The sequence below is a fragment of the Palaemon carinicauda genome, chromosome 19 (assembly GCF_036898095.1).
Source record: "Palaemon carinicauda isolate YSFRI2023 chromosome 19, ASM3689809v2, whole genome shotgun sequence".
NCBI lineage: Eukaryota > Metazoa > Arthropoda > Malacostraca > Decapoda > Palaemonidae > Palaemon > Palaemon carinicauda.
Window position 1 is genome coordinate 128,628,762 of NC_090743.1, and position 22,237 is coordinate 128,650,998.

The following is a 22,237-nucleotide window of genomic DNA, read 5'->3' on the forward strand; positions in this document are numbered from 1 at the left end:
AGTTTTACGGGCATACGGCTTGCAGGACTCACGCCCCTTGTGCAGACAAGAAAGGGGATTTGAAGTTTTGGAATCCACTGGATTGTACGGTCTGCCAGGCCTACCTAGTTGAGGCCTTCCATAACCCTCCTTCAGCGGAGGTTAGAGACATTTCTCGTGAAAAGCTGCGCAAGTGGGTGCGTGGCTTCCAGAAAAATGCTACCGGACCGTACCTGGCCACCGAAGAACTGAGGTCACTATTGTTCCCTAAGGCCTCCTCTGACTCAGTGGTACCCAAAGATGTGATCCCCACTGTCCAAATTACGGTGGAACCTGATGTGGTCATGGCTCAGTCCATGCACGAGTGTCGTTTGGATTCCGAGGATGACGAACAGATTTCAGACGTCTCGGAAGACACGGAGAAGACGCTTATGGCTCAAGGAGCCGAAGAGGACGAAGACAAGGTGGAGTACACCGAGTCGGAGCTAGAAGCTGCTCCCTCGTCCATCCCCCCTCCTACTCCTACACCGACGGAAATGTCTATTCCGTCTACCTCCTCGACTCCGGATCCTTCTTCTTCTACTCAAGAACTGATCCGGCTGATTAGAGCCGTCATGGACGACAGGCTGAAGGAGAACCAGGAGTCCATCAGGTCGATGATAGGATCCAGAGAGCCGAAGAAGATTTCGGTCAAGGATCTCCCCGCTTGCTCTCATGCCAACCCGTGGAGGTATGCAGAGCATATGGTTATTGCGACCGGCAGGATCTTTGTCAGTGATAAGATCGGCACGGTCCCTTTGGAAGATGTGGAGTTCTTCCCAAGCTTTGAGGCCTACCCGGACTGTTACGTCCGGCTTCGTTCCGAACCTGCCTCGAAGGAAGAGACCGAACCTAAGGAAGAGATAGTGTTCGATCTCGCAAAGGCCCAGGCTATGCTAGCCTCCGCATTTAAGAGTAGAGGCTTTACCTGCTCTAAGCTTCCGGCATTGAGCAAGAAGCACCCTACTTACGTTGCACCTGATACTGCGGTTCTTCCATTCTTGGAAAAGGCCTTAGCTGCATGCCTTAAAGCGGCGGAAGAAGGGAAACCCTGCCCTGCACTGGAGGAGTGCAGACCCTTCTCCATCGTGACCCCCCCTGACGCTCGACACTGGAAAGATGTTCAGCATACTTTCGTCGTGGGAAGGCTCGATCCTGACGTCGCCGGACGTCAGTTTAATGAAGACCTCCCTAAGCTCAACGATCACCTCCTTCGCCGGGAACAAGACACGAAGGAGAGGCTTGCGGCATCTCTTTCTCATCAAGTCCAACTGGAAGTTATGGCCTGTGACACTAGAGTACCAGATCAATACATGGTACTCTCCAAATCCCACTTACTGACGGTAATGAAGGACTTGTACCACTTCATAAAGGCTCGAAGAGCCTGTCGTGAATTCGTGTTTGCCGGTGCCACCGTGAAACACGAACCCCGGAGGCTGATTTCCTCCAACATCTGGGGAAAGCACCTGTTTCCTTCTGACCTTGTGAAGGAAATAACTGACAGAGCCGCCACGGAGAATAGGAACCTTCTCCACAAGTGGGGCATGTCCAAGAAAAGGAAACCCTCTCAGGACGACGGACCTCAGCCTAAGAGGAAACCTCAAAAGTCAAAACCCCAGCAACCTCAGCAAAGACGTCAGTTTCCGGGACCCGCTACCTCCCAAGTGGTTGCCCAACCACAACAGACCTTTCAATTGGTCCCCCAACCGGTGTTGTCACAGTCACCGGTCTTCACCCCTGCCTTTGAGCAACCATCAACTACCTTTCATGCCAAAGGTAGAGGCTCATTCAGGGGTGCAAGCAAAGACGCATCTCGCCGTCCCTCCAGAGGTAGAGGAGGAAAGGGAGCTAGCGGCCGAGGCAACAAGTCCTCGGGACACCAGAAGCAATGAAGTGCTTCCGGTGGGAGGAAGACTCCGCCAATTCCAGGATCGTCGGACCTTCGATCCCTGGGCACACAGCATCATCAAGAACGGTCTAGGCTGGAGTTGGACGCAACCACCCCCAATCTTCCAGCAGTTCTTCCAGCAATCAACCCCCCCTTCTGGAAGAATATGTTCTAGACCTCTTGAACAAGAAGGTGATAAGGAAGGTAAAGTCCACCAGGTTCCAAGGGAGACTGTTTTGTGTTCCCAAGAAGGACTCAGACAAACTCAGAGTCATTCTGGACTTATCCCCCCTCAACAAGTTCATAGAGAACAACAAATTCAAGATGCTGACGCTTCAACAAATAAGGACCCTTCTGCCTCAAGGTTCCTACACGGTCTCTATAGACCTGGCGGATGCCTACTGGCACATTCCAATGAACCATCACGCTTCCTCCTACCTAGGATTTCGACTCCAAAGGAAAAGCTACGCCTTCCGGGCCATGCCCTTCGGCCTCAATGTGGCCCCTCGGATCTTCACAAAACTGGCGGATGCCATAGTACAACAGCTCCGCCTAAGAAACGTCCAGGTGATGGCCTACCTCGACGACTGGCTAGTCTGGGCTCCATCGCCCGAAGAGTGTGCAAAGTCTTGCAACGAAGTTACCCAGTACCTAGAACACCTGGGATTCAAGATCAACGAGAAAAAATCTCGCCTCTCTCCAGCTCAGAAGTTTCAGTGGTTGGGAATCCACTGGAATCTTCAGTCACACCGCCTTTCCATCCCCCAGAAGAAAAGGAAGGAAATAGCAGGGTCTGTCAAGCGACTACTGAAATCCAAACGCATTTCAAGACGACAGCAGGAACGAGTTCTAGGCTCTCTACAATTCGCCTCAGTGACAAACCCAGTGCTTCGTGCACAGCTAAAGGATGCCGCGGGAGTCTGGAGACGCTCGGCATCCATCGCTCGAAGAGACCTCAAGAGACGGCTTCCAAACAGACTACGACGCCTCCTAAAGCCGTGGTCGGAAGAAAAGGCCCTGAAAAGGTCCATTCCTCTCCAACACCCTCCTCCATCACTCAACATCCACACGGATGCCTCACTGGAAGGTTGGGGAGGTCACTCCCACCAGAAACAGGTTCAAGGTACCTGGTCTCCACTATTCAAGACGTTCCACATAAACATCTTGGAGGCCATGGCGGTCTTTCTAACTCTGAAGAAGTTATCCCCGCCGCCCTCGATCCACATCCGTCTAACCCTAGACAACTCGGTGGTAGTTCGTTGTCTCAATCGCCAAGGCTCAAGATCGCCCCAGATAAATTAGGTGCTTCTCCCAATCTTCCGTCTGGCGGAGAAGAAGAAGTGGCACCTGTCTGCAGTTCACCTACAAGGATTCCGCAATGTGACAGCGGATGCTCTATCTCGGACAAACCCGATAGAGTCGGAATGGTCTCTAGACGCAAGATCGTTCTCCTTCATCTCTCACCAAGTCCCAGAACTTCAGATAGATCTCTTTGCAACGAGCGACAACAATCAACTTCCTCTGTACGTAGCCCCGTACGAGGACCCCAAAGCAGAAGCAGTGGACGCCATGTCACAGGACTGGAACAGGTGGTCCAAAATCTACCTGTTCCCTCCCACCAACCTTCTGTTGAAAGTCCTCTCCAAACTGAGAACCTTCAAAGGGACAGCGGCCCTAGTGGCTCCCAAGTGGCCCCGGAGCAACTGGTACCCCCTGGTCCTGGAGCTGCAGCCCAAGCTGATCCCTCTCCCGGGCCCAGTTCTCTCTCAACAAGTACAGAAGTCGACTGTCTTCGCTTCATCATTGAAAATCAAGGACCTTCATCTCATGATTTTCTCTCCCTTGCCGCAAAGAAGAGGTTTGGGATCTCGAAGAAAAGTCTAGACTTCCTAGAGGAATACAAGACCGAATCCACGAGACGGCAATATGAATCATCCTGGAGGAAATGGGTCTCCTTTGTCAAGGCAAAAAATCCTAAAGAAATCACAATTGATTTCTGTATGTCCTTCTTCATTCACCTTCATGGACAAGGATTAGCAGCCAATACGATTTCCACCTGCAAATCGGCCTTGGCTAGACCAATTCTATATGCTTTCCAAATTGATCTGTCCAACGACATCTTCAACAAACTACCAAAAGCATGTGCTCGCCTACGTCCAGCACCCCCTCCGAAACCGATCTCCTGGTCACTAGACAAGGTACTCCATTTCGCCTCCAACTTGGACAATGATTCATGCCCCCTCAAGGATCTGACTCAGAAAGTTATATTTTTATTTGCTCTCGCTTCGGGAGCTCGAGTCAGCGAAATAGTGGCATTATCAAGAGAAGAAGGACACATCCTGTTTACCGATTCAGGAGAAGTGACCCTCTCCCCTGATCCGACGTTTCTCGCTAAAAATGAATTACCCACCAAAAGATGGGGCCCTTGGAGAATATGCCCCCTGAAGGAGGATGTCTCTCTATGTCCAGTAGAGAGTCTAAAGGTCTATCTTCGCAGAACTTCGAACTTTGGTGGAGGCCAACTCTTCAAAGGAGAAACATCGGGCAGCGACCTGTCACTGAAACAATTAAGAGCGAAAATCACCTACTTCATTCGCAGAGCGGATCCGAACAGTACACCCGCTGGTCATGATCCTAGAAAAGTGGCATCTTCTCTGAATTTCTTTCAGAGCATGGACTTTGAAAGCCTTAAAAACTTCACGGGCTGGAAGTCCTCGCGAGTTTTCTTTAAACATTATGCGAAACAAGTGCACGAAGTCAAACATTTTGTGGTAGCCGCAGGTAGTGTTATGAAACCTGCACCTAACTCTGCGTAGAACAGTGAGTTACTTGGGACTCTAACTCTTCGGGTGCCTATGTTGACCCTCGAGCGATTCATAGTGATGTCTAAAAACACTTAGTGCTTTTATAACTGTTCTTATCCCAGGTGAAATGTCATAGTGTCACACAAGTGCCGCATGCCTTGAGCATGATGTGTTATTTAAAGACTTGCGTTCCTCGAGAACGAGTACCTACTAATATCCTGAAATTCCTTTTCAGATTCAAGAGCAAGCCTTTATTTCTATGTACATTATTATTACTGTAAATGAACTTTACTTTTGCTGTAAATTATTCAATTTCTGCATTGTGAAATAAAATTTCTATTTTATTACTTATGCGTCTCTTTCAGCTCCTACTTACTATGAAATACATACCTGTCATAGTTTTATTTATTCCTCCTTTCTTATGGTTATGAAGAATTTAAGATGTTTAATCCTAAATTATATTCACCCTGACTAAGTAAGGTTCCTACACGAATACTTACTTCTGATAACCAAGAGATGAACTCTATACACAGTGCCCAACCACCACTGGTCTAATTTCAGAATGTTCCTATACAAATACCAAACATTCCGCTTCATCTCTAAGTTCTTCAAGTTCTTCTCTCAGGATGAATAGCCCTTCAATACCACTTTGACGTCGGCATAGCCCATGGGAACTTCCTGCCAAGGGGGGCAGGATACTTCGTTCCTATGGTTCTTTACCTAAGATTACTTTGCTGTTTTGTCAATGCCTAGGCACTTAATACTGGGGGGAAAATCTACCACGATACATTGATTCTCTGGTACTCTTCCATCAGGACGCCATGGCTTGAGCCCAAAAAACGGATTTTGAGCGAAGCGAAAAATCTATTTTTGGGTGAGATAGCCATGGCGTCCTGATGGACCCTCCCTACTACTTCGTCCAGTTTTGTTCCCACCCTGTGCTACTGTATCATGGTGATGGGCAGCAACTGGCTTCAGGATGAAGACGGGCGTGACGTCATTAGAGCAATGGCGTCCGTTTGTTTACGTCTCGAGTATCAGTAGTAGCCACGAGTGAGATTAGCTGTAGAACGGCTCCCAGCTATTCTCAGTCCTTACACACCGAAGCATTAACTCTGTTCGGGGTGAAGATGGCTATGTGGCGCGTTCAGACATGCGCGTCCCCTGTTGTATTACGATGTCTTAAAGGGAAACCTTTGAGATACTCGCTCCAGAAGTTAGAATTCTGTGATAACCTGTGGTTAAATTCTCTGGGAATATCTTAGTAGTCTTATACCCAAGGAAGCTACCAAAAAGGAACCTTCCATCAGGACGCCATGGCTATCTCACCCAAAAATAGATTTTTCGCTTCGCTCAAAATCCGTTGATTATGACCTGTTTGTTGATGTACCGCAACTTGAATCTTTTTCGGTTCGGGCAAACCCCCAGGTAGACACATTTTTTTGCTCGAACTTCTAGCTTTGGATTTTCCCCAAGCTTAGCTCAAACTTCACAGCCAAACACTTTCAACAATTTCAGGTCGTCACATTCGAGGTTTCTCCCATTCCACAGCATGGATGGAATTCGTTTATGGCCATTGACATTGTTCTATTCTTGATGTAATTTGCATGAAGAATGGCTTCAGTCCAGAATTTGTGAAGTACTACAGACTCTATTATCATAAATCTTGAGGAGAGAATGGGATTGTCAGCCGTCTCTCCATTCCCTTCTCTATAAGAAAAACCAAAAATTCCTTGCTGAAATACTCTTCTCATTATCAGTGTGGAGGCATTGCAAAAGTCTGTTGTGTTTCCTCTCTGCCTTGGCCATGTATTCCTTGAATTTCTCCATTGTTTCACTTTTCTTCTCCACTATAGCAATTCCACTGTGCCTTGAAGGGCCATCTAAAAAAGGTAGCAAAGTAGTGGCTTCCACTTGCATTCGATGATTCTCAGGAATCTGACAAACATCACTATGTACTATTTCCAGTACTTCATTACTTCTTGATTCACTTGCAGGCATTGTCTTATTTTAGGACTTACCTTCCATGCATGTTGTGTAGTGCAGTATTCAAGTTTAGCTTTTGCTTCACAAACTTTGTGTAAGGGTAGTACATGTCCAAATCTTCTCTACCACAAATTTATCGTTGCTCTATTTCCTGTGATTTCTATATCTTCATTCTTATTGAAATTTCTTTCCTACACTTGAAAAATGTTCTTGCCTTTGCCCTGATACATCTTCACTGCCTAATTCCAGTATCCTTTCAGAAATACTTCTTTTATATCTTTCACTTGTTTGACACCTTTGTAGGTAACTAACTAAAATCCTTTTTCATTGAATTTTCTTTCAGACAACAGGTTTTGAACTAGATTTGGGGCACAGTATGCTTTTTGTAATTTCAACTCGTATTCACCATACTAGTCTTTCATTTTCATAATCACTTTTCCTCTGGCCAGAATGGAGACTTCTTGCCATCGCCCCATTTTACGTTACCTGTGATGCTACTATCAAAATCAACAACTATGTCTTTATGAAGTGTTATGTGATCACTAGCACCAGAATCCAAGTTCCATATCAATTTGCAAGCTTCTTTCACTGGTGACTTGTTCACAATAGCATTTATTTTTTCTGTCATTTCACTTTCATTTTCAATTACTGAAACAATTGCCTTTGTATCTGTTCTGGTTTTGTCAACATTTCCTGATAGCTCCTCTTCTTTATATTCACTTTCATGGTCTTTATCACTGTCATATTGTGCTTTCTTCCCAGATATTTTTTTTCCTGCTTCTTTTATTTTATCTGTCCTTGGTATTGTTTCTTCTTTCTTCTGTATCTGCTTTCTTCCTTATCTCTTCTTTCTTCAAATTTTGGACAGTATCTTGCTATATGTCCAAGCTGGCTACAAGAATATCAGACAAATCTTTGGTCCTCTCTCTTAAAGCCTCTTGCGCCTTATTTTCTTTTATAACTTATACTTGAAATTCCATCTTCTTTTCTTGAATCTCTTCTGAAGTTCATTTTATAAACTAAAAGCTTTTCTTCTTTTCTTGCTTCAAGTTTATCTTGTATCTCCTTGGAAAGCAGCACTGACATTACAGTTTTGATATATAAATATTCAATTTTTGAGAACTGACTTTAACAAAATTTGATATTTGGGAATATGTTTAAGACCTCTCAGCACAAACGCAGCTACCATTGAGTTTCAAAATTGAGCTACTTCTTCCCCTAAAGCTGCATTTACATCCCTCCCCAATCTGTATACATACGCTATATATTCCTTCATTGACATTTTTTCAGTTTTCTCCAGTTACACAGTTCTTCAAGCACATCATCAATTTGAAATGTATCCATTTTTGTGTGGATATCACTTAAAATATCCCATGCTTCCTTTGCTTTGGTGCATTCAATGATGTTGTCTAGCTCTAAATTATCCTCTCCTTGTGTGATATAACTCAGTGCATCATCGTTGTTTCTTTGAAGTTGCATTTGCGTCCAGTCATCTTGATCGTCGGCATATCTTGGATCTATACATTCCCACCACCTCTTCTGAGTGAGAGTAGCTTTAGTTCTCTTCGCCGAATAGAAATAATTCAATTCATTCAGAATTTCATGCCTTTTTTCCTTTGTCTTCGCCTGCCATTTTGTGTACCTCTCTGTGTCACGGCACCCTTGTAGTTCAGTCCTTCCACAATGTAGGACACGATGTTGTTCTACTTCCTAATTTTCCCCCTTTTTACGAGATTTATTTCACTGTTGGCGCTTGGAGTATCCTGGGCCCAAAACCTGGTAAAGTTTGATTTTCTATTGTGTGTGATATTTCTCTTCATTTAATATACATTCTTTCTAATACTTTCTTTCTACCTTCGTGAGTTGGATTACCAAAAACACCTTTACACATGTTGCGTTCTAATGTCCAACTGAGGTTACAAGGTACGGGTGACAGAACAACACACTACAGTTAAGTCTCGCCGTATGGGGCGGGTTTGTTTACATTATGGTAAGGGAACGACTGACGTTGGCATTCGTTACTTCCAGGCGGTAAAAATGGAAATCAAATAATTACAAAGAAACAAAACTGAGAATCACATGATCAGATTATTTTAACATGTATAATAATGGCCAAGACCCCCAGCATGTACAGAATACCACTAACATAAACTTTCACACCTAACCTACAAACCTTGTCCTTACCTGCGACTCAGAGTATTCTTAACAATAAGGTTGGAAATAAGGAAGTTACAGGGCATGGCCGGCATCATACACACACCCCTACAACTGCCCCAAGCAAACAATTAATGTGAGGACTAAACTTAAGAGAAATTGAGTCAACCATTCTTCTATGCCTAAGCCGGCCTACAAATGCTCCTAAATCATGAATGTCTATTTCTCCCCAGTTTATCCATTGTATAACCAATACACACACACAGATTGCCCGGACCATATTTCCGGACAAGGCTCTTTAACGGTCAGTCATAGCCCCCAAGAGTAGAAGACCTGACCAGTGTTGTCAGCGTCTTGCAAAATCTCAGCTCACAAGAATCTGTTTTTAGAGTATTGCTCCGCCCAGATCAATCACACTTTTCAGAGTCTGCTAGATACATATGCAAGAGAATCAGCTTGGCCAAGAGACACACCCAACCAAGACAAGCCTTAGTATAACCAATATGGTGATACCTAACGCGGCGTTGAATTATCCTACTCTGAAAATATTAATAAGACTTTATTACCCAGAATATCCTGAAACATATTAAAATTTAAGTTTTTACAAGATAATTAAAGTTTTTATGGGGGATAACGAGAATGCAGTCCCCCGCTACCAAAAATTTCACACCTGAGTTGACCACATTTGGGTCAATCGCAAGGGTCAGCACCACCGGAGTGAAATGGTGAGCCTCTCATTGGGGGAACCACCTTCGTGATCATGGCCACACAGTGTTTCCTGCCAGGTAAGTATGCTCTTGCCACTTGCTTGCTTGCTTGCTGAACGATTGTTCAGTCTACATAGACTGAACACGGGCTCTTGCGTTGGCAGCCCGTCGATCTCGTGACATATGTTTGCCTCAAGTAAATGAGACATTCCAAATTGTTTTCCTACCTAAAGGAACTTCCACTCTTGCCACACATCACAGCATCCAAGATGAGGTGAACTGAGTACACTTCTTCTCATATTAGTTTGTATGCAATAAATTCTTTAAGATGATGTATATAATACATTTAAGTTCATAGAAACATGCTTGAACCATTTTATAATATAAATAATGCATCTTAGTGAATTATTGTAAAACGATATTTTTCTTAAGTGACTTTTCAATGTTTTTTATTCTTTGTCTGTTGACAGCTTAAGTTCTAAACCTCCCTCCCCCCCCCCACCCCTAGGGGATTTCCCCTATTCAATATTTCGGAAATCCTTTTAGTTATAATAAATCCTAACGAAGGAAAATGTCATCTTTTACAAACAATACATATAGATTTACATACAGGTGGCTGCTATCATACATACACCCCTTGATATATATTGATAGCTAAAGTAACACAAATGGAAAGCTTCACAATTTATAGAATCCATGATTGTAAAAAAAAAAAAAAAAAAAAATGAAGATTAACACTAATCATTAGGAGGAAAATTTAATATTCAATAAGTAGATGTCCTTATAACAAGAGCTTTGCATCTTCTAAATATCGAAATAAGTAGATGTCCTAATAATAAGTGATTAACATCTGCTTGGCTCGATTCGGTAAAGATTACCAGGACCTTATATCAACCTCCACAGCATACTACCAGCTTATATCATCTACAAAGCATATTACCCAGCTTATATCACCTGCTCCGCATATTACCCAGCTTATATCATCTGCTCAGCATATTACCCAGCTTATATCATCTGCTCCCCATATGACCCAGCTTATATCATCTGCTCAGGATATTACCCAAGTAAAAAAAAAAAACTGTGGAGAGAGCTAAGAGAGACCACAAATTAAAGGTCATCTGGTTATATCGCCCAAGTTCAGTCGAAAGGCGTATGGTTATTCTAATTCTCTTTAATCTTCTATCAAAATACTAATGACAAGCTTTACTGAATATCAGTTAGAAACAATAGACTTAATCCTTGACATAGGTAACTTGTAGAACATTGGAATCTAGTTTTGATAGGCTGAATTAAAGTCAAGCTGTTCAACAGACCATGAATTTTCAGCAGCTAATGCAAGTAACAGTCAAGTGCTTGATTTCCTCACTACAGGATTGTAAGTCTCGAGGTAGTCCACATAACGTGTTAGGCAGAACCCCCTGGCCACAAGTCTTGCTTTGTGTACCCCTACCTCACCTACTTCAACGTATTTTCTTCTGAATACACACTTGCAATCAATCATTTTGTGTCCTGTAGGTCTTGGCACTGTTTTCCAGGAGTCCATGCTTTATAACATTTCATTTCTTGCAGCATTGCAGCTTCTCATTTGTCTTTGTCAGGACAATTGAATGCTTCTTCGACAGTCAATAAGTATTTTGGAAAATGCTGGAAATATGTATTGACCTTGCAACATTGGCACTTCCTTGGTTTCCTCATCCTTTGGGATCTTTGACAAAATTACGTTCTTCGTCATGGTTCTCTTGATGATTTTCTTGATTATCATGATTTTCTTGTTTTTCAAGAAATTCTTATTGATTTTCTTTACTGTTTTCAAAATTTTAAGGTTTGTCTTCTTGATTATCTTGATTTTCTTCCCTGTTTTTATCATCTGAGAAATGGTTCTCCCCAGTGGAGTTGTTATGAGTGTCCGAGTCAGATAAGAAGAAAGTTACTGCTTGCTTCTTGGGTGCAGTTTCTACTGTTGGTTCCCTTATCTTGAAAGGGTAAATCTCTTCTTTAAAATCAATGTTAATGGCATTGATCATGACTTGTTTGTTGATATTCCGCAACTTGAATCCCTTTTGGCTTGGGCAAACCCCCATGTAGACACATCTTTCTGCTTGAACTTCGAGCTTCAGTCTCTCCCTAGGCTTAGCTCAAGCTTCACAGCCAAACACTTTAATCAATTTCAGGTTGTCACATTTGAGGTTTCTCCCATTCCACAGCGCTAATAGAATTTCGTTTATGGCAATTGACATTGTTCTATTCTTGATGTAATTAGCATGAAGAATAGTGCAAAAAATTCCCCTCACAACGATTTAACATAACATTTTTGTGTATGCGTCTGTATAACCATAATCTTCCTTTTACCGTAAGGTTATTAGTATTGCGTGTTCATACAGGTTATTGATTGATTGATTATTGAGAATTGTCAATTGTCGGGTAATTGGTTAACAGAAATTATGTTATTTCGTTTATGTCTCTATTCATGAAACCAAAATTTGCATGTCTTCGTATTTTGTAGAAATATGTTCTTAATTGCATATTATGTTAAGAGTTAAAGAACCACATTTTACGAGAGAATAACACTCTTACGTTATTGTTATTTTCATGCATGACTATGGTTTTAGTATGTAGCATTTCACGTATGGTCAATCACCGTAAAATATGCTTACAAAATGTTAATATAAATTTCAGTTTTAATAAGAAGTTTCGTTTGTGCTTCTGGCAAATGTGTTGTACCTGTGGTAGTAATTGAAGGTACTGTAACTAGTTTACATCTCGCCAGAGAATCTATCAGTTGAGGTCAAAGGCTAGAACACAACGAGAGCAGTGTTCGCCCTATGATTCACCTAGTTCGCGCTCTTCCATAGATGTATGGGCATGATACTACCCATGAACGTATTTGTCACACACCACCAAACAGCTAATTACATTTAAGAAATGTGTTTAAAATTACATGCTGTGTGTTTTTAATTTGTTTTTATGTTGATCTTTGAAATTGTATCAAGGTTTTTTGTGTTAATGTAAATCTTGTAGGCAGTCTTACATACTTTGTAATTGTATAACTTGTCTCCTTTCCTCGTATAAAATCTGAATGCACGACGAAGGAGACAGCTTTTTGCTCTGGGCCTCAGGCTCAAACTTTGAGCTGATATGTTATCGGGTGTCGTGGCGGTGGTGGATGTGTGTGTGTGTATAAGACTAGAAGTGGTGATTTACCCTTATTCTTTAAACTTTGTCGTAATTTTGTTAAAGTGCCATTGCCTTATAAAACGGATTTTGAGCGAAGCAAAAAATCTATTTTTGGGTGAGGTAGCCATGTCATCCTGATGGAAGGTTCCTATTAGTAGATTCCAAGGGATATTTGAACTACAGTGATATTCCTAGAGAATTTACCTTTAGTTCTCCATAATTCTAACTCCTGGCACGAATATCCTTAAGATTTCTCTTAACGATATCGCACAAATCAGGGGACGTATATCTTGATATGACACATAGAAATCTTCACCCAGATCAGCGTTTTCGCCTCGAGGGGAAAGAGTGACATATTAGAAGGGGAAAGAGTGACATATTAGAAGGGGAGTCGTTATCAAGGTTACCCTTCCTCCCATACTACTATTGAGTATCTATATAGCGCCATATCCAAGATGGCGGTTATTCCTTGTAGCATTGAGCATGGTGCTACAGATATAGTAGTTTCGGGAGGGATCCTGCCAAGGCCTTTTCTATAGAAAAGGAGGGCGGGGCCAACAGGACAACATGGCTATCTCACCCAAAAACAGGTTTTTCGGGGCCTCAAGGTTAGCATATATTGTATGAACAAACACAAGTATCCACCTGATATACAAACGGTCTCACGGTTTGAATATATTGTCGGGACAATATCAGTGTCAACTACAGTATATCCATTGTTTTTAAGCATACTATGAAATGATGTTTACTTAAATAAATAAGTAAGAAAACTCTGGCATATTTAATGTGCAAATTGCAGGGCACAATAGGACGCAATTACATTCTATTAAACATTTATTTCGAATAAATGACTAAATGGAATAACGACTGTAACGAATGTAACGGGTTAAAGGAATTATACGTGCAACGTATACAGAAAATATTTTTCCTCCCTGAAAAGGAAGGAATGATGAGTGCCACTCTAAAACTAAAAATATTGATAAATTTTTCCAATATAAATTCTGTAAATGATGTATACTATCAACACTGTGTACTATGTACACACGGCACAAGAGTTATCTGTATAATTCCACACTGACATTTTGAACAGTCTTAGTGTCACCATGGTGCCACTCACTTGAAAGGTATCACACTGGAAGTGTCAACCTTTTTCACCTTAATTGATAGTCCCAATCAATTAATTGTTCATCGCAGCACTAGACGACAGGTTTTAAAATACACTACCTGCCGCCACCACATAATGCTTCAGTTCATGGACTTGCTTAGCGTAGTGTTTGTAGAACACTCTGGATGATTTCCATCCAGTATATGAGCGAAGACGCTCAAAGTCCATATACTGTAAAAAGTTCAGTGATGAAGCAATTTTCCTCGGATCATGACCTGCGTGTGTACTGTCTGGATCCGCTTTGCGAATAAAGTAGGTGAGCTTCACCCTCAGTTGTTTTAGGGATAAGTCTGATCCTGAGGTTTCTCTTTTGTAGAGCTGTTCTCCCCTGAAGTCTGAAGTTCTACGAAGATAGACCTTTAGACACTCTACTGGACATAGAGAGACATCTTCCTTCAGAGGGAAGATTCTCCAGGGACCCATCTTTTAGTGGGTAGCTCGTTCTTGGCGAGAAAAGCTTGATCAGGAAAGAGATTCAGTTCTCCCACTTCTGTGAACTGAATGTGGCCCTCATTTCTTGACAGGGCTACTATTTCACTAACTCTATCCCCTGAGGATATAGCAAAGAGGAAAATAACCTTCTGGGTTAGATCCTTGAGAGAACAATCTTCATTGTTCACAGATGAAGCATAATGTAGGACCTTGTCCAAAGACCATGAAATGGGCTTCGGAGGAGCCGTAGGCCTTAGACTAGCGCATGCCTTCGGGATCTTGTTAAAGATTTCGTTCGTCAGATCCACTTGAAAGGCATCTAGAAGAGGTCTAGTCAAGCCTGACTTACACGTAGTTATCGTGTTAGCTGCCAGACCTTGATTATGAAGGTGGATAAAGGACAGACAGAAGTCTATTGAAATTTCTTTCGGTCCTTTTGATTTAACAAAAGCAACCCACTTTTTTCCAAGACGATTCATATTGTCTTCTGGTTAACTTGGACTTGTATTCTTCTAAGAAGTCTATACTGCCTTTTGAGATCCCAAAACTTTTCTTAACCGCTAGGGTGAGAAAATCATGAAATGAAGGTTTTGGGTTCTCTGTGATGAATCGAAGACAGTTAACTTCTGAACCCGTTGAAATAGTGCTGGGTTCAGTACAAGGGCCAGCCTCAGCCTCAGTTCCCTCACTAAGGGGGAACCAGTTGCTCATGAGCTATTTGGGAGCCACTAGAGCTGCCGTTCCTTAGAAGGATCTCAGCATGTTGAGGACCTTCGGCAGGAGATTGCATGGAAGGAACAGGAAATTCCGGGTCCATCCATTCCAAACTAGGGACATGGCGTCCGTTACCTTCTCTAGAGGGTCCTCGTATGGGGCTACATATTGAGGTAGTTTCTTGATGACGCTCGTCACGAAGAAGTCCATCTGCAGTTCCGGGACTTGTTCCAAGATGGAAGAGAATGAGTCTGCATCTGTGGGCCATTCTGACTCTATCGGCTTGAGCCTGAGAAAAGCCTCTGCTGTCACATTGCGGATCATTTGTAAGTGAACTACTGATAGGTGCCGTTTCTTTAGGCAAGGGATAGCTAATATCGCGTAGATCATCTGGGACGATCTCGAGCCTTGTCGGCTCAGACGTCTCGCTATCACTTCGCTGTCCATGGTTTCCAAAATGTTGATGAGAAGAGTCTTGAACAGAGATGACCAAGACCCTTGGACTTTCTTTTGATGGGAGTGAAATCCCCATTCTTCCGTCGAGGCATCAATGTGGATGATAATCGATGGTAGAGGTGGTTGCAAGGGCACGGTCTTCATTAGGCTCTTGGCCTTCGACCATGGGTTGAGAAGTGATCAAAGTAAGGCCGATATTGGTCCTTTTAGATCTCTTTGAGCGTTTATGCGTTATCTTCACCAGACTCCTGACACATCTTTCAGCTGTGCTCTTAGCACTGGGTCTGTCACTGCTGCAAACTGGAGAGAGTTCAGTACTCTTTCCTGTTAGCGTCTTGAAATCCTGTCGGATTACAGTAGTTTCTTGACCAACCCTGCGATCTCCTTCTTCTTCCCTAAAAGAAAGGAGAGACAATGTGACATCAGGTTCCAATGAACTTTCAGTCATTGAAACCTTTGAGCTGGAGAGAGTCGAGACTTCTTGAGGTTGATTTTGCATCCCAGAAGTTCCAGGAACTGGGTAACTTCCTTGGATGCTTGCAGACCAGCCTCTTTGGGTGCTGCCCGCACCAGCCAGTCATCCAGGTACTTTGTTACCTGAACAGTTTCTAGGCGTGGTTGTTGCACGACTGCGTCTGCCAATTTCGTGAAGATACTTGGGACTATGTTTAGTCCGAAGAGTATGGCTCTTAGAACATACTTTATCTTCTGAAACTCGAATCCTAGGTAGGAGGAGAGGGGGCGACTGACTAGAAGATGCCAATAAGCATTTGTCAGGTCTATCGAGACTGTGAACGCCCCTTTCTTCAATAGGGTCCTTATGTGCAGAAGGATTAACATCCTGAACTTGCTGTTTCTTATGAACTTGTTGAGTGGCAACAAGTCCAGAATGACTCTGAGTTTTCTTGAGAACTTCTTGGGATCACAACACAGCCTTCCCAGGAATTTGATGTACTTTGGTTTCCTTATAACCTGTACGCTCAAGAGCTATAGGGTATACTCTTCTAATACGGGGTTGAAGTGTTGGAAGAGTTGAGTAAATAATGGTAGAGACATGTCTAGTTTCCGTCCTAGTCCAATCTTGATTAGGCCTTGGGCTCAAGGATCGAAGGTCCACCAATCCTAAAGTTGTTGGAGCCTCCGTCCTACCGGAAGCGTCTCCTTGCTTTGATTGATCGGAGGGTTTACCTCCTTGACTGCCTACCTGGGGCACCGCGGTCATAGAAACTGTGGGATGTTGTTGAGCAGGCCGAGGGAAATGTATAGGCTTTTTCGTCTTCCTTTTAGGTTGGAACCCACATCCGGGGAAGACTTCCTCTTTGAAGAGATGCCCCACTTCTGGAGAAGGTTCCTATTCTCCGTGATGGCTTTCTCGACTACCTCTTTGACTACATCGTTTTGGAAGAGGTTTTTACCCCAGATGTTGGAAGATATCAACTCCCTACTGAGAAGATTAGGTGGACTTACTTCCATTCCTTCTCCTGCATGGGTAAGGAAGTGACAGAGGCCTGCACTCCTCAAGTGCAGGGCATGGTTTGCTTACCTCCACTGCCTTAGCAACAAATTTAAAAGCCTACCACATAAAGGGGAATGATACTGAAGCAAGAGCAAGAAAGGTAGGGTGTTTCTTACTCAAGGCGAATACTTTCGATACCGAATAACCCGCTTTTCTCAGGCTAGAGAGTTTGTGCCTTATCGTGGTCGAAAACCATGACTTCCTCCAATTCTGTCTCCTCTTTTGATATTGGTTCATGCTTCAGTCGAATGAAGCAATCAGGGAAAGCGTTAAAGCTTGGCCAAAACTGGATATCGTCTAAGGGGACAGCTCCCATCTTCTCTGAGATGTAGAGTTTGCCGTTCAAAATTGGCATAAGCTCCGCATACCTCCAGGAATTGGTTTTGGAGCAGGTCGGAAGGTCTTGGTCTCTGGGTCGCTCGAATGACCCTCGTTAGGCGATAAGTGGAGCTTCACTGAGCTCTCTCTTGAATTTCGTTTCCCTTGCTCGCCTCGTTTGCGAATGTTCTCCGTTAAATCCGTAAAATGGGCCAGCGCCTGGCTCGTGTTCTCCAATGGAGGGGTAGAAGGTGAAGACGTCGAGGGTAACGGCTCCGGGGCCAGCACAGACGGAAGAATTTCCGACAAGACATCGTCGACATCTCCCGGAGGTGCCTCCCTGCCATCCGTCTTGATGGTAATCTGGACGCAGGGAGGTGCGAGTCGTGCTTGAGGCACAACCATTTCACTACCCGCTTTCGGGAACAGTAAACTACGCATCCTATCGTTAGGTAGGTATGGCCCCTGAGAGTTTTCCTGGAACCCTCTTACCCATGTGCGTAGCTTTTTACGTGCCGCATCCATAGACTCCGTTGACTTGGGGTCATCAAAACCTTCGGTCACTAAGGTCCGGCAGATATTGCAGGGATTCGGTAATAATGGTGCAGGGGGCATGAGACCTGCATGCTGTATGACCGTTGAAATACTTACTCCTAAGATTGCACATGTCATCTGGGGTTCCTCCTGTAATGAAAGGAAAACTAAATGAGTATACGATTGTTTATCTCACATGATAAACAGATATGCAATTATTCATATTTTATTCCTTATAGCTTAGGATAGTAAGCTAGAAAGAAATGGGGAAAGACACATACTTGTGTATCCCCCCCAGCCAATTGCTGTAACCTCCCCCCCAATATTGAAGATAAAGAGTTTCCTTTATCAGGGTAACTCGAAAGAGAAAGGTTCAAACCCCTAGGAATAGAAGTGTACAATGCCACTGACCCTTCTAATTATTTAATATTGTGGGGTAAGTATTAGCTGATTTTCAATCAGAGTATTGAAGGGTTTCTATTCTTTCAATATAGGTTCGGTCTCAGCAAAAGCCTGTAAAAGGGTACACAAGATATGTTAGAAATTAACTACTGTATAATAATACTACAGTTTTCTGTTTGCAGTATATATTATATTGCAAATATACTAGCTACCGTATAATCATATAGTGTAGTTCAGCCAGAGTGTTGCCGGCATGGCTAGCACCTGGCGGCACGGTCCGGCCGGCATGTCGCCGACTGGACTAGCAATTATTAAAGACACATACTTGTGTATCCCACCCAGCCAATTGTTGTGACCTTCCCTTCCAATATTAAAACTATAGAGCTTCCTGATCAGGGAAGCTCAAAGATAAGGGTTCTAACCTTTAGGGATCGAAAGTGTACTACCACTGACCCTTCTAAATATTCAATATTGTGGGGTAAATTGTAGACTGATTTCTAATCAGAGTATTGAAGAAATTCTATTCTTTCAATAAAGGATTGGTCTCAGCAAAAGACTGGGTAAGGATACACAAGATATGTTGGAAAATAACTACTGTATAATATATACAATAGTTTTCTATCTGCAGTATATACTCTACTGCAAATATACTGGCTACTGTATAATCATACACTAATTCAGCCGGCATATTGCCGGCAGAGCTACTCCCTGGCGGCAGAGTCCAGCCGGCATATGGCCAGCAGGTTTGTACCCGGCAGCACCGGTACGGTCGGCATGCCCCCGACTGAGTAAGTACCTGACGACGCCGTCCCGGCCGGCAGCGGCACTAGCTGATAGAGGGAGAAAGCATGGAGTGAAGGACTGCCTTATTACAATGTATGATTACACTAAATAAGGACGTAAGTATGAAAATTTACTGCCTTCCTCCACAAGGAAGGTTCAAATGGAAGGGGAGAATGCATCATTCAGGCTTCCATCCAGCCACAAAGACCGTGGATGGCAGTCCAAGGGAGGATTGAAGAACCTTCAGCGGCAGAGGGGTCTCCCACCGGCAGCCGCCATAGCCGGCACAACCTTCCCGGATCCTATGTCCGTAAGGAAAAGACTGAGTGGCTAAACAACTGCTTAAGTAGGAGCCCGGCCGGCCCCGCAACCCGCTGGCAAGCAGTGAGATTGCAGGACGACGGCCACAAGGAATGCGATGTCTAAGTCATCGCTAAAGGACAGAGGGGGTAGGGAAAAAGGTCCTGTATGAAGTGTGGAAGGAGGCGGCAGGGTTGCCGGTCCTAACACACAACAAAGAAACTCTGTTTCAATATCGGCGCCGTCCTAGGCGGCAGAAGAATATCTATTCTTCAACTTAGGGTCTGCCGAGTTAAGGAGGAGGCGGCAGGCTTGCCGCCCCCTCTCAACCCGGGAGAGACATCGTTTCAGTGTCGGCGCCATCCTAGGCGGCAGAAGAACGTTTATTCTTCAGCCTAGGGTCTGCGATCACAGGACTAGTCTTCTAGACAGCAGGGGAGAAGGTGGTGGCATCATACAACCACCTCAAGTGCGGCCTAGGGAGGTCTAGCCTCCTATGCCAGTGGCTGAGGCCAGCAGGGGAGTGACTACTCACCCTCCGAGCCAGCCACCGGAAAAAAACTGAATACTCTGAGATTCTGTCAAAAACCCAATGTCAGCTATCTGCCGGCCAGGGAAAGAAACAGAAAACACTAGCCTAGTCAAGCCGGAGTGTCTACTCAATGGCAAGACCAAGATAGGGTTGTAGCCTATGGCTACACTCAGAGGGAAGGAGGGATTACCCTTAAATCTCCACAGGAGACAAGTATCGAGTTATATAATTCTGGGAGATGTACTATCTCCCATTGAATTAATAACACGATACACGAGGGTAAACGGGGATAATGTCTGAAAGTATACTACATCGCCTACACTAGCTAGCTTAAGCAAGAGATCTCGGTTACCTAAATCACCGAAACTCTAACCTATACGATCGACAAAAGGAAGAGGAAATTATGCTTAAAATAAATATCTTTACTAGTATAATTGTGCCTAAATAGCTTTCATAATTTATTAATGCTATTACAACCGGGAATCATTCTGCTAACTAACTCTTGCATAATGAACCATATCACCCATGGTGCCTCTGGTGACGGGCCTAGCTCCTAACACAATTAATTACTCTAATTTCACTGTGGAACAGGTGCTAAAAATTATACATTGTAAATAATCAATCCTCAACTTTCCAGAAGCAAAAATAGCTGGAGATTACTTAATAATCCTCACAAAATCAATCAAGAAGGTTAGATCAACAGAGAACACCACCGTGAGATTCGCTACAAAAATAGGAATAACCGCCATTTTGGATATGGCGCCATCTAGATACTCAATATTAGTATGGGAGGAAGGGTAACCTTGATAACAGCTCCCCTTCTAATTGGCCACTCTTCCCCCTCTAGGTGAAAACGCTATTCGGGGTGAAGATTGCTCAAGATATACGTCCCCTGATTTATGCGATATCCTTTAGAGAAATTTTAAGGATATTTGCGCCAGGAGTTAGAATTCTGGAGACCTAAAGGTAAATTCTCTAGGAATATCACTGTAGTTCAAATATTCCTTGGAAGCTACTTATAGGAACCTACCATCAGGACGACATGGCTTGAGCCCAAAAATCCCTTGTCTGTCTTTGCATAATCCCTCATTTATGTAAAATTTAACTTTTAGCTATTAAACTAAGTTTGACTACATTTTGACAAGTGCGTTTCGATATCCTCCATTGATTTAAGTTCTTCTTTGATGCATAGTTGGTAATTAAGATTCGATCTAATACTTACTTAACATCAAGATGTTCATACTAAGAAGTTTGTGCAACTTATAGAAAACGAGACTACAAACTGCGGTCCTCTAAGGTCGGGAAATCTACCTGTGAGTACTCGCGAGAGAGAGAGAGAGAGAGAGAGAGAGAGAGAGAGAGAGAGAGATAGGGAAAGAGAGAAAAACAAACTTGTCCTGTTGTATCCTATTGAGACTTCTGAACTGAGTCCATGTCAGTAGGGACTGCTCAGTAGATGAAAGGACTTAGAGTGTAGTCCTATTATTGGGAATTATATGACTGTAGTACTATTGAATATCGGTTATACTAATTAATAGTTTATTGGGGGAGAGATATCTCCTGTTATTCCTTAAAAGCCGTAAAGGGAGCAGTAGTAGTTGTTACGAAAAGACATTTGCAGCGGCTTTTTAGTCAGTAACAACATTAAGTATATAGTCCACTTTATCCATCATTTTTTCCCCACAAATGGCTTCAGTCCAGAATTTGTGAAGTACTCCAGACTCTATTATCATGCATCTTGAGGAAAGAACGGGATAGTCAGCCGTCTCTCTATTCCCTTCTCTATAAGAAAAAACAGAGAATTCCTTGCTGACATACTCTCCTCAATTATCAGTCTGGAGACATGCCAAAAGTCTGTTGTATTTCCTCTCTGCCTTGACCATGTATTCCTTGAATTACTCCATTGTTTCACTTTTCTTCTCCATCATAGCAATTTCACTGTACCTTGAATGGCGGTCTAAAAATGTAACAAAGTATTAGCTTCCACTTGCATTGTACTATTTTCAGTACTTCACTACTGCTTGATTGACTTGCAGGCATTGTCCTATTTTAGGACTTACCTTCCATGCATGTTGTGTAGTACAGTATTCAAGTTTTCCCTTTGCTTCACAAACTTTGTGTAAGGGTAGTACATGTCCAAATCTTCTCTGCCACAAATTTATCGTTGCTCTATTTCCTGTGATTTCTATATCTTCATTCTTATTAAAATCTCTTTCCTTTCCTTGAAAATTTTTCTTGGCTTTCCCCTGATACATCTTCACTGCCTAATTCCAGTATCCTTTCAGAAATACTTCTTTTACATCTTTCACTTGTTTAACACCTTTGTATGTAACTAACTAAAATCCCTTTTCATT

The 22,237-nt window shown here is 43.1% G+C and overlaps 1 non-coding gene across 1 annotated transcript; it reads right to left on the reverse strand.

The window, feature by feature from the left end:
* Positions 1-9,474: 9,474 nt before the first annotated feature.
* Positions 9,475-9,643, reverse strand: LOC137659375 (U1 spliceosomal RNA). Its single transcript, XR_011047503.1, has one exon. It is a non-coding gene; the product is annotated as a U1 spliceosomal RNA (small nuclear RNA).
* Between the last annotated feature and the right edge of the window lie 12,594 nt (positions 9,644-22,237).